We start from the raw sequence: 1,087 nt of genomic DNA, 5'->3' as shown, positions 1-1,087 counted from the left end.
TCATCCATATGTTAAAATTATAATAAATACCATAATATTTCCAAAACTTATAACTATAGAAATCCAATTTATGTATGTTATATTCATCAGCCCGTTCACTTTCAAACGTATTAATTTTTCGTGAATTGATTCAAGTTCAGTCAATACCATGGACAGTGAATTATCGAAAAATATGCGCCAAATTTGACACATGAATTTTCCAATAAAAGATAATTCATAACAGCTGAGATATATTAAAGACGTTAGTTCAGAAACTTCCGAATCAGCTTTCATGAGCTGTAAAAAAAAATGTTTCACTATTATTACATCATATTATATTACAGGAAGGTATTTATAATTGGTCATTGAATTATTCTTTTATATATTTGTTTATCAAGAAGATAATGTGCTATATTAAACAAGTTATTTGGCAATTAACTATTATATTTTAAAATTTTATGAAGGGTAGGTATATCATCATAAGCTATTATATTATCATAAGAGTTGGTTTGTAGGTTAAGATTTTATATTGTAATATTACTATTGTGTTATTTAATGAACGTTGTCTGAAATACATATACCTGTTGACCATATTAAATTTTAAATTCTGGATGTTTTTCAATGTGCCTATCATTTAAGTATCCCCATAAGAAACTATTAAAATACATTGAAATATAGTTATAAGTTATAACCCATTGGTTGGCACTGTAGACGTTATATTACGGTATTATATTTTAAAAACTATAAAGAGTATAATAATATTATCATGAGAGTTTATAGGTTATACGTTTATGATATATATTACTATTTTATCATTTGACTGAACGTTGTATGAAAATATGAAATGCATATCTGTTGACCAAATTAAATTTTAAATTCTGGATGTTTTTCAATGTGCCTATCATTTATTTTACCATTCGAAACTATTAAAATAAATTTAAATATAGTTATTACCCATAGGTTGGCTTTGTATATGTTATACAAACCACTATAAATTAATATACTTCGCAAAACATAAAATACCACCAACGTTTTATAATTACAGTGGTTGTAATTTATACTACCACCACCGAAAATCAAAAAACCTTTGTTAAAAGTATTTAATACT

Source organism: Acyrthosiphon pisum, chromosome X (genome assembly GCF_005508785.2).
Source record: "Acyrthosiphon pisum isolate AL4f chromosome X, pea_aphid_22Mar2018_4r6ur, whole genome shotgun sequence".
Lineage (NCBI taxonomy): Eukaryota > Metazoa > Arthropoda > Insecta > Hemiptera > Aphididae > Acyrthosiphon > Acyrthosiphon pisum.
Note: the sequence above shows the minus strand (reverse complement) of the source record.